Here is an 11,413-nt window from a genome sequence, read left to right on the forward strand (position 1 = left end):
TAGCTGCTGTCGAGTCGGCCTCCACTCACTGGAGCCCCACGCACGACAGAACAAAACGCCACCCGGTCCTGTGCCATCTCCATGATTAGTTGGGGATGGAACTGTTGTAAGCCATAGCGTTTGCACTGGCTGATTTTCAGAAGTAAATTGCCAGGCCTTTCCTCCTAGTCTGTCTTAGTCTGGAAGCTCTGCTGAAACCTGTTCAGAATCACAGCAACACACAAGCCTCCACTCACAGACAGGTGGTGGCTGCACTTGAGGTGCATTGGCCAGGAATCAAACATGGGTCTCCTCCATGGGGGGTGAGAATTCTACCACTGAACTACCACTGCCCCCTTTATTTAGAGGTAAAAATACTTGGTGGGTGCAAACAATGTCTTATGAGCCTTTTAGAGACTAGTGAAGTCCTTCGGATTAAAGTTGAGGCATGAGGATCTGTGCATTTTTTCAGACCACCTATTTGGCCCCTGGGTAAAGAGTCTCCAAATCCCAAGGCTGCTAGAGTTGCCTTCTTTCTCCCACTGCCTGGGGTTAGGAGATGGGGGAGGGAGGAGAGAAGGAACAACAACAAGGCAAACTCATAACAAAAAAAGAGAGGAAAAAAGTGCCAAACGAGTTTTACAGGTTCGGCTGCTGCAAAGCTGTCGTTTCAAGGTTATAGCTTTAAAATGATGGTGGAGGCAGCTTTCCACCTGAGCCCTCCTTAATGGAAACTCCAGGCTCTAACCTGCCCTGAAAGGAAGAAAGGAAGATCCTGGAGCAGTGGAGCCAGATGGGGGATTTTGGTGATGGAACGCAGGGCTTTTCGAACTGCCAGATAATACATGGGAATCTTTGTTTCCAGTGACCCAGCAGTTGTTAGCTGCCATGGAGTCGGCCCCCAACTCATGGTGATCCCATTCACAACGAGTCCTGTGCCATCCCCATGATTAGTTGGGGATTAGACTGTTGTGATCCACAGGGTTTTCACCAGCTGATTTTCAGAAGTAGATCACCAGTCCTTCTTAATCTTAGTCTGGAAGCCCTGCTGAAACCTGTTCAGCATTAGAGCAACATGCAAGTCTCCATGGACCTACTGGTACTTTGGCCAGGAATCGAACCTGGGTCTCCTGCATGAAAAGAGAGAATTCTACCACTGAACCACCACTGCCCCTACTTATTTCTATACCTGTAATGAATTGCTTCACTCGTCTGAATTTTGTTTGTCTCAACCACATACAAGGAACAATGGGAAAGCATAAAATGTTTTTTAATGCTTTAATGGTCTTTCCCCACATTTAAAGACAAGAGGCCAACAGGCTTGGAATTAGAGAGGTAAAGTATCTCTTAATATATGTTGAGCATTACTGGAGAAATTACCCTCTAACTGGCATTTTAGGTATGTTGTTGTTGTCGTTGTGTGCCGTTGGGTCGATTCCAACTCATAGCGACCTTATATGACAGAGTAGAACTGCCCCATAGGGTTTTCCTAGACTGCAGTCTTCATGAAAGCAGGTGACCAGGTCTTTTCTCCCATGGAGCCACTGGGTGAGTTCGAACAGCCAACCTTTGGGTTAGCAGCCAAGCACTTAACCGTTGTACACCAGGGCTCCTCTTTAAATATAGTCCCAGCAAAATGTAAGTTCAAAGCAATTATCTGGCTGTGAGTGCATTTTACAGATAGCTCTACAGCTTTACTGAATACAGCTCTCTAATCTTTTGCAAAATACCAGTATCCTTACTGCTGCTTTATTGATATGCCCAACCACTAGTCAGGGAACGTTTGGGGAGACTTGGACTTCTATCGATAGATAACTTCTACAAATATTCACAGAAGGACAGCCGAGATTACTCAGTCTTTCATTTCACAGAAAGCTGAAGCCAGAGGAGTTAGTGTGCCTAAGATCACAAGCCTAGTTTAAAACCTGAGCCAGATGGAAGAAGCTACGTCTAATGGTTTCTAGTCCATTTCATTTATTTTAAGAAATATTTATTAAATGCCTACTATGTGCTTAGTGTGTTGGAGATACAAAGACTAGCATGACACAGCCTTACCCTCAGGAAGCTTACAGTCTAAGAGGGATGAGAGATGAAGAGAAACAGTCAGTTATAAGACAATGTAGATGAGAGCTAGGACTAGGGTGAGGTGAGTGAGGCGTTTACATCGCTCAGAATTTAAGGAGGGACCAAAAGACTCGGTAATCAAGATAGGCAATATTATCAGGATAAAGACAGGGAATCAATATTACTGATTTTTTCCTTTTACTTGAAGCTCCAGTGTGGCTCAGCAGGGCACTATTACTCACCCTGTTTTTATTTAACATTTTAATATTTTGTTCATGAATGTTTTGCATTAATATTTTTGCATTTATTCTGAATGTTGAAATTATTGTTGAAATATGTATCATCTTTGATTACTGAGTTTTTTTGGCCTCCCTCCTAAAACGTTACACCCAGAGGTGAGTGCTTCACTTTAGCAGGGAAGCTACCAGAACTGGGCAGGGACGGGAGGAAAAGGAGAATCTTTAGTGTGTGTCCAGCAGGGGGGCAATGTTTTTAGATTCTGCTTCTGAGTGGCCTGCAGGTTCGGAAGAGGCCCTCAGGGGAGCAGTGGGCACCTCAGCCAGAGCAGCTCTGCCTTGACCTGCTTTGTTAACAATTTCTGTAAGCGCTCATAGTATTCTTTGGAAGAAAAAGATTCTTAGGTTTAAAAACTGTTTGAAAATGACTTACACTCATGAGAAAAGATTCTATTCAAATACATAAGATCCATCACATGCATCACAGGGTTTGAGTGAGGGGCATGGGAGACAGAGTACATAGATGAAGCAGGCAAGGCATAAGTGTCCGAAGAGGGAAAGGAACACACACCAGGAGTACTAGATGCTGACCATTCTACCAAGGATGTTACAGGTTTCAGAGCTCAGCTGTTTGCTTTCCTTCCAAGCTTCCCCTGTACAGTTCTGGTAGCAAACTAATTCGGCAGGTATGTCTGGTCATTTTACTTCACCATGTGGCTTGCGGGGTCCTGGTGGCACAGTGGTTAAGCATCTGGCTGCTAACCAAAAGGTCGGCAGTACAAATTCCCTAGCTGTTCCCTGGAAACCCTACAGGGAAGTTCTCGTCTGTCCTATAGGGTCACTATGAGTCAGAATCAACTCAACAGCAATGGGTTAGGCTTAAGTTAGGTTATATGGTGTTCATCCCTTTCTTTGTTCACTGGAACCAAAAGCAAACAAAACCATTGCCGTCGAGTTGATTCCAACTCATGGTGACCCCATGTGTTACTGCTCCATAGGGATTTCTTAGCTGTAATATTTACAGGAAGGAGGCATGGTGGTACAATGGTTAAGTGCTCAGTAGCTAACTGAAAGTTTGGCAGTTGGAACCCACCAGCTGCTCTGTGGGAGAAAAGACCTGGTTATCTGGTCCCATAAAGATTACAACCTAGGAAACCCTATGGGGAAGTTGCGTTCTGTCCAATAACAATCTTTACAGAAACAGATCACCAGCCCTTTTTTCCGTTGTGTCACGGGGTTAGTTTGAACCGCCAACCTGTAGGTTGGGAGCAGAGTACAAACCAATTGCACCACCCAGGGACCATGAGAGAGTTTAAAAGGATGACTTAAAAAATTTCACCATCACAATGGAAAATTTGCTTTCCTTAGACAAATGCTTAATATATGGGGAGTAGGAAGGTACAGCCAGAGGGAAAAAAACACTTTAGAAATGATTTCTAAAAATGAATTAAGGGTAATCCAGCCAGATATTTCTGGGGGCTGCCACATTGCACAACTCCAGGGGGTGACTTCTCACTGTACTCTGTATAAATGGCACTTCCTAGAGTCATGCCACGCCCAGCCAGCTAGGCCATGCTGTGTGCCGTCGAGTCGATTCCGACTCATAACGACCCTATAGGACAGAGTAGAACTGCCCCGTAGGGTTTCCTAGGCTGTAATCTTTACAGGAGCAGACTGCCAGGTCTTTTCTCCCTTGGAACCGCTGGTGGGTTCGAACCACAGACCTTTCAGGGCAGCAATCGTTTATGACAGTTGCTGAAATATCCATTTGGGAATAATAGCATGTCCACACTCGGCTAATTCATGCATCCTGATTCAAACTATCAGTCTCTCTCAGTTTTAATAAGCCGGCCTCTCAGATTCTGGAAATTTTCTCTAGCAAGAGTCTTCAAAAGTTTTGCGAGGAGGAGTCATTTTTACTGGGGAGAAGGAAATGTGTGTAGTGATAAGGGATTAGGGTGATGGGAATTTGGGAAGATGCTGGAGTAAAGCCTACTAAGAAAGATTTTAAGATCGGAGTCCAACTTCTAACTTATGTTGTTGTGTTATTGTTGTTAGGTGCTGTCAAGTCGGCTCTGACTCTTAGTAACCCTGTGTATAACAGACCAAAACATTACTCAGTCCCATACCATCCTCACAGTAGTATGTACGTTTGAGCTGATTGTTGCAGCCACTGTGTCAATCCATCTCATCGAGGGTCTTCTTTTTCGCTGACCCTCTATTTTACCAAGCATAGTGTCTTGCTTACTTTGGATATGTTATCAGGAGGGACCAATCCCTAGAGAAGGACATCATGCTTGCTTGGATTCTATATGAAACAAATTTGAAACGACCAAGTGTTGGGGAGAGGGTGCAAAGAGCTGACTTTCGTACACTGCCAGCAAGATGCAACTCGGTATTTCTGAAAGGCTATTTGGTGTTATGTGTCCAAATTCTAAAGTATATGCATATCAAAACATATAAAGCAGGTTTTAAAACTATGTATAGAATGACTGCACCAAAAATACATATGAATACAGGAAAAATAATGTAATATTATACACATGTAAATGATGGCTCTCTGGATAGTGAGGTTACGAGTGATTTTTTTTTTTTCTCTCCCCTTTTATTTTTCTAATTTTTAAAAGCATTTATTCATTCAACAGACATTTATGGAGCACCTGCCATGTGCTGGGGGTAGTTCCAGGTGCAGGGGATACCAACCTAAAAACAAAACCTGTTGCCGTTAACTAGATTCACTCACAGCAACCCCATAAGTTACAGAGTAGAATTGAGCTCTGTAGGGTTTTCTTGGCTGTAATCTTTACAGAAGCATATCGTCAGGGCTTTCTTCTGTGGGGCCACTGTGTGGGTTTGAACTGCCAACCTTTCCCTGCACCACCCAGGGACCTGCAGGGAATACAGCAGCAAACAAAACAGTATCACCTGATCTAATGGGATTTACATTCTGATTGTGGCAGGGAGGGAGGAGATCCAGGAAATAAAGTAAATAAATAAAACATGGTGATATGGAGCGATATGGAGAAAAATAAAGTAGGGGAGGGGATAAGAAGTACTGAGGGGAAGGTGATTTTTAAAAAGTGTCAAGAAAAGTCTCAAAGAAAGGTGATATTTAAGCAAAGACCAAAAGGAGAGGAGGGAGTGAGCCATTTAGGTGTCTGTAGAGAAAGTTTTTCATGCAGAACAAATTACAAGTGCAAAGGCCCCAAGGGGCAGCAGGCCTGGCCTTCAGGAGGACAGAGCAAGTTATGTTTGCAATGTCAATAGGCAAGTAATAGGATCAGAAGTTTAGAAATACAACCACCTGATTACCTGAGATCCCAAAAGTCTTTACGAGAACTTGGCTTTTATTTTGAATGAGATGGATAGACATTGTGTGATTTTGAGCAGAATTATCTGACACACTCTTTAATAATATCACTCTGGCTGTGTTGGGAATAGTCTAGGGGAGCAGGGGTGGAAGGAAGAAGATCATGTCATGAGGCAGTTTCAATAATCCAGGTAAGATGTGATGGTATTTCAAATCAGAGTGATGGTGAGAGTGGCATGGTACTTGGTACTAGATATCTTCTGAAAGCATGGCCAATGAAATTTGCTAAAGGTTTGATAGGTACTATGAAAGAGAAAGAAAAATCAAAGAAGATTCCAAGATTTGTGGTCAAGTTGGAGCTGCCATTGACTGATAGTGAAGTCTGTAAGAGGAGCAGTTTGAGAAAGGGGTAAGATCAGGGCTTCAGTTTAGTACATGTTATGTTTGCAGTGTCAAGAAGCAGTTGGGTTTGGAGTTCAGGGGGAGCTTGAGGCTGAAGAGATACATTTGGGAGTTTGTCAACATATCTATGATATTAAAGCCAAGAGACTGGATGAGATCACCAACAGACTGATTTTAAACCACGAGGAGATGTACACTCTGCCCTCTGAAACACTCTCAAGTTAAGACCACAGAGATGAGAAGGAACCAGCAAGGGCCACTGAGAAGGAAGAAGTGAAGGAGAAGGAACACCATGAGCTTGTGGTGTTCTGCAGCCTACTGAAAAAAATCTTTCAAAGAAGAAGCATTGACTAGATGTGTCAAATGTTGCTAATTAATTATGTAAGATGAAACTGAAAGTTGTCCATTGGCCATAGCAACTTTGAGGTCACTGGTGACCTTGACAAGAAGAAAGAATGTGAGGAATGGAGAGTGAATGAAGATAACTCTTTCTGGGAGTTTTGTTGCAAAGGGAAGAAGAGAAATACATCTGTGGCTGGAGATGGAAATGGGGCCAAAAGAAGGGGTCTGTTTGTTTGTTTTTAAAGATGGGAAAAATAAGAGTTGTTTGTATGCTGATGAGAATGATCCACAGGATGAGAGGAAAAATTAATGATTCAGGAGAGAGAAAAGAGACTTACTGGAGCAATGTCCTTGGGTAGGCTAGGGGGACTAGGACCCAGTGCCCAAATGGAAGCTAATTCTTCCACTGCAAGAGAAAAGAAGTCAGGACTTATGGCCACTGAGACTGGGAGATGGATAGAAGTGATGGTGGGGATTTTGGAAATGATCTTCTGGTGGCATTTATTTTCTCAGTGAAATAGGAAACAAGGCCATCAGCTGAGAATGGGAAGTCTGAAATAGTGGAAGGATGAGTCAGGTAGGGAAATGTGATAAAATTACTGGGAAGTATTGAGAAAATGAACAAGTAGTAGTTAAGGATGAGGAAATAAACTAGGAAGGAAAACTTAAATTTTCATGAATTTCTCTTGGCAACACCACCACCAATTCAATGGAATTTTTCTTACGGAAATGACTAAGGAGTTATGCCAGGATGTTCACTGGCAGGTCTGCTTGTAAGAGCAACAAGTTAAAAGTAATCTAAAAGCCTCAAAATATGAGATTGGTTATATTTAACCAATTTATATATTTAACTGATTTATCAATTGGTACAGCCATTCAAGTGTATACAGTGCATACATTGATATAGAGAGCTATTGATAATACATTTAGAAAAATAAGAAAAATCCCATATTTGTAAAAAATTATTTATTTTAATATGTATGTGTGTATGTTTAAAATTGGTAGTCCTTGCCGGTTTAGGTTATGGATTGAACATTCTTTTTATTAACTGTATTTTCTGATTTTTCTGTAAAAAGCAGAATGAGAAATTTGTAGTGAGAAAATAGCAAGAAAAGCCTGCTCCGTGTTTCTGCGCTGTGTGGCTCCTTTAGGTTTTTTGTGAGTGGCTCAAGTTGTCCTACAGTCTGCTCTGAGCTTCCTTAAAGCTGAAGCAAACCCCTGGTGATGCCACCGAGCGGCTATATCTCTACCTACAATTCCCACCAGCCACACTACTACCACTAAAACCACCCCAACTAAAAACAGTGAGATATTTTTTTCTGTGTGCTGATTTATTTTAAAATACTTCAGTATAAGTGGTTTGTTTGTGTGCACATTAACTCTAATCAACAACTCAAAAACCCATTGCCATGGAGTTGATTCCAAATCATAACGACCCTATAGGACAGAGTAGAACTGCCCCATAGAGTTTCCAAGGAGCGGCTGGTGGATTCGAACTGCTGACCTTTTGGTTAGCAGCCAAGTTCTTAACCACTGTGCCACCAGGGCTCTCTAGTTAACAACTCAAGGGGTAATTAATTAGCATACAAAATATCTGAATCTAAATCAGCTTATTATAGTTGGTTAGTTGGCACATGGAGTATACGTATGTGAATCATCAACTGAGGGTAGTTAATTAGCATAAAGAGATGTTACAAACCATGTGTTATAGGTGAAATTGTGAATTAGCAGTGGTGAAATAGGACCCATTGACCTCGAATGGACAAAGAGAAGAACTGGGCAAGCCCAGTAGCCCAGGCCTGCCAAGCAGGGCTCAGAGCCCTGAGTCCCTCCACTCCATGGAGGTTCCTCTTGCCTGGTCTGTCTCTAATGCCTGACCATACAATCCTGCTGTAAGAATGTCAGCAAGTCCTCTTCAGACTGCTGCTTACCTGTAAGATGCAGGTTGGCATATTTAACAGCAGAAACGGGCTTCCTAAAGCCATAATGAGATTATAGAACTGCTCGTGCCTGCCTGCTTGCTAATAAGCATGCACAGGTTTGGCCTATTCTGAGATTTACTTTGATTGTGACACACCAACTGATTTGGATCAAATAACGCCCACTGGACTGTTAGCAATTGTTGTTGTCATTGTTGTTGGGTGCTGTTGAGTCGATTCTGACTCATAGCAACCTTGTGTGGCAGAGTAAGACTGTTGGTAGAGAATACCAAAATTTACCTCATAATCATCTGTTGGCCAGATTGGTTTAGGCCATTTACTACAAATGAAAATAAAATATTCTTTGATTTGTATGATGGACATTTTCTCAGAGTATATGAAGTGGGGAAACCCTGGTGGCATAGTGGTTAAGGGCTATGGCTGCTAACCTAAAGGTCGGCAGTTCGAATCCACCAGGCACTCCTTGGAAACCCTACTGGGCAGTTCTACTTGGTCCTATAGGGTCGCTATGACTCGGAATCGACCCGACAGCAACAGGTTTGGTTTTTGGTTTGGTTTATATAAACTGAGTGTAAAAACATGTTTGGAGAAGTTGTTATTTTTACTGATCTGTTATAACCACTTAAAAATTTTAAGTATGCTGCCTATGACATAGGTTCAAGACAAGCCCTCAGCCATCTGCCCTTCAATCAGATTGCTGCCCCAAGCCCCTACAATATAGAGGTTCTGGTGCCGCCCCTACCACAGGGGATTATTGAGTATTTAGAAGGCCATCTGCCTTGTTTCCACAAGGTGCTGCTTCCCTTTGAACTGGCTGCTCCACAGTTCAAATTGCGAACCCCAAATTGGCATTTCTCCAATCCATTTGCAACCTCTGTACTATTAATGTTTGGATAACACTGGATAACTTTGGAGGTTGAAATTGATTCATGCAAATGGATGACTGAGTAAGCAGTAAAAAAACATGACCAAGAATAAGCTCCTGGTTTGATATTGCATAAACATGTTTTATGATCTGTTTAAAGGCAAACTTAATTCTTCCTGAATGTCTCAACCGTAACATGCCCTTTCTCGTTAGGGAGGGAGAGAGAGAAAAAAAAAAACATGTTTTTCTTCCCATTCATAATCAAGCAAATTACTATACTGAGAAAATCTGATTGTCCCAGTAATGCCCTTTCTTGTGCTTTTCTTTTCACCCTGTATTCTTTTTCATCTTTTTTTGCAGGATTGGAGGAAAAGCGACTCTCGTACTTGGAATGGTGGCATTTGTCCACAAGTTTATTCTTTTAAATACACCTGCCTGACACTGACCAGGAGATCAGAGTGAACATCGCTAATAATGGGACCAATTGACATTATGCGTCTTCTGATATGACACACTGAAAGGAACACGGCACCACTTCGGTGATATTGCTGGCAAAATGCATAAACTACTCATGAGGAATCATACAAACCCAAATTGAGGGAAATTCTACAAAATAAATGATGTGAAATTTTCAAAAATATTAAGGTCACCAAAGTCAAGGAAAAACTGAAGACCCATTCCAGATTTGAAGAGACTAAAGAGACATGAAAAGTAAATATAACACATGATTCTGGATTGGATCCTGAAACAGAAGGAAAAAAATTTTGTGTGTATATGTTGGAACCAAAGGCAAAATTTGAATGGGATGAGTAGATTAGATGGTGCTACTGTATCAGTGTCCATTTTCTGCTTTTGATGGCTGAGCTGTGGTTATTATGTAGGAGAGGGTCTTTGTCTTTTAGGAGATACACACCGACATTTGTACGGGTAATGGGCATCAAGTCTGCAGATCACTTTCAATTGGTTCATGAAAAAAATATATATATGTATATATATAGAGAGAATGATAAAGCAAATGTGGCAGCTGTTAATATTTGGGGAAACTAGGCAAATGGTATATGGCAGTTCTTTGCATTATTATTTCAATTTCTCTGTGAGTTTGAAATTATTTCAAAATAAAAAGTTAAAGAAAAAAATGAAAGATTATCTTAAATCAAGAGCCACCAGGTTACTTGCCATTACCATTAAAGTGAGGATGTTTACTATCGCCATAAAACAAATTGCAAAAATATATTTATATAATTTTCCTGGGATGCTCCAGACCTGCTAAATAAGAATATTGGGGAACTCCGAGAAGCTCCAGAGGTGACACTGAGAAGGGAAAATTGAAGGAGAAGGAAAACCAGGAGCTTGTGATGGCTGTAGATGGGAAAATTTTCCATAGGTAGGGTTTTGTTTTTTCCCATGTAATTCCTGATTCCCACCACTGCCTCTAGCAGCCAGGTGATTATGATGCACAGCCAGTGTGGTGAACCACCCTGTAAGCAAGTCCTCTCGGTTCTAGGAGCTCCCGGGTAGGTCTGAGAAGGAAGAAATCCTGCTTCCTGTCCTTGTCTTAAGGGCAGCTCACATCCAAGCTACTTCACTTACTAAGGTGTAAATACCTGATAATGACTTAGCTCAGCTTCCCAAACTGTGTTCCTCTAAACACTAATGCCACTAGGAGATGTTCCCAGAAAACAAATGAAAACAAAACAAACAAAAAATCCATCTAGTTCTTCGGATGAGTAAGTCTGTATAATGCTGCACATTGTAGTTCTTTCCTAGAAATTTATAATATACGTTAGTTTATAAATGGCTGCAAAGTAACCCGCTTAATTTTGCTTAATTCAGTACTTCACAAACATTTTTGGCCAGGGAACACTTTCCCCCTCCACTTAACACCTATCACATACCATCTACTTGTGTTCTCCAGGTTTACTTACCCAGGAAGGCCGTATATACCATTAACGGATACTTCAGGAAAACATCCCAAGGTAGATAGGTCTCAGGCGTGGTTTAGTCAGGACCTGTCTCAGGTCATTTGATTTTCTCACAGTTCTGCCTTCTGGGTGTGTCAGCTCTATTCTCAGGGTCACTTACCTTGTGAGATTTCAAGCCGCTATGAGCAGCAGCTGGGTCCAATGCTTCTTTCTTCGCAGCCAGAGGTAGAATGTATCGCACCCACACTGGTTGGTTTACCCCTAAACCAATCACTGAATCAAGGGAAATGGGATTTCCCTGTTATCTTTAACCCATGGGGGCTCACTCTGGGGCTGGGAGGGGCCCCATTCAT

At 41.9% G+C, this 11,413-nt stretch overlaps 1 long non-coding RNA gene across 1 annotated transcript in view; it reads left to right on the plus strand.

Annotated features, from left to right (window-relative positions):
• The window catches only part of LOC111821983 (uncharacterized), a 60,497-nt gene extending 49,365 nt beyond the window's left edge, over positions 1-11,132 (plus strand). Inside the window, exon 3 of the long non-coding RNA XR_002825280.1 lies at positions 9,499-11,132. This is a non-coding gene — a long non-coding RNA (uncharacterized LOC111821983). The remainder of the gene's footprint in view (positions 1-9,498) is intronic.
• The last annotated feature ends 281 nt before the right edge of the window (positions 11,133-11,413 follow it).

Source organism: Trichechus manatus, unplaced genomic scaffold (assembly GCF_000243295.1).
Source record: "Trichechus manatus latirostris isolate Lorelei unplaced genomic scaffold, TriManLat1.0 scaffold00119, whole genome shotgun sequence".
NCBI classification, from domain to species: domain Eukaryota; kingdom Metazoa; phylum Chordata; class Mammalia; order Sirenia; family Trichechidae; genus Trichechus; species Trichechus manatus.